This window comes from Penaeus monodon, chromosome 21 (assembly GCF_015228065.2).
Source record: "Penaeus monodon isolate SGIC_2016 chromosome 21, NSTDA_Pmon_1, whole genome shotgun sequence".
NCBI classification, from domain to species: domain Eukaryota; kingdom Metazoa; phylum Arthropoda; class Malacostraca; order Decapoda; family Penaeidae; genus Penaeus; species Penaeus monodon.
The window spans coordinates 38,596,860-38,597,378 of NC_051406.1; positions in this window are offsets into that span (position 1 = coordinate 38,596,860).

Genomic DNA, 519 nt, shown 5'->3' on the forward strand with positions numbered 1-519 from the left:
TCCTATTTATTAATAAATTTATTATTATATATATATTATAATTTTTATAACTTTATCTATATAATTTATATCTATATTATTATTAAAAAATTATATATATATTATAATTTTCTTAAAATATTATAATATTATATACTATTAAAATCTTATTTTATTTTATAACTTATTATATTTATATATATTTTATTAATTATTATATTATATTATTTATATTATTTTTATATTTCTATTATTATTTAATAATTTATTATATACTATATTATTATTTTTCATTTATATTATATATATATAATTATATTCCCAAAATTATATATACTTATTTATCCTTAACCCATATTATATTATATATATATTATTATATCAACTTTATATATATATAATTTTTATATCCATATTTATATTTTAATAAATTTTATTTATATAAAATTTTTTTTCCCCTTTATATATAACTCTCTTTCCCCTTAAAATTTTATCCAATAATATATATAAAATATATATCCTTTTATTAATATATAAAAA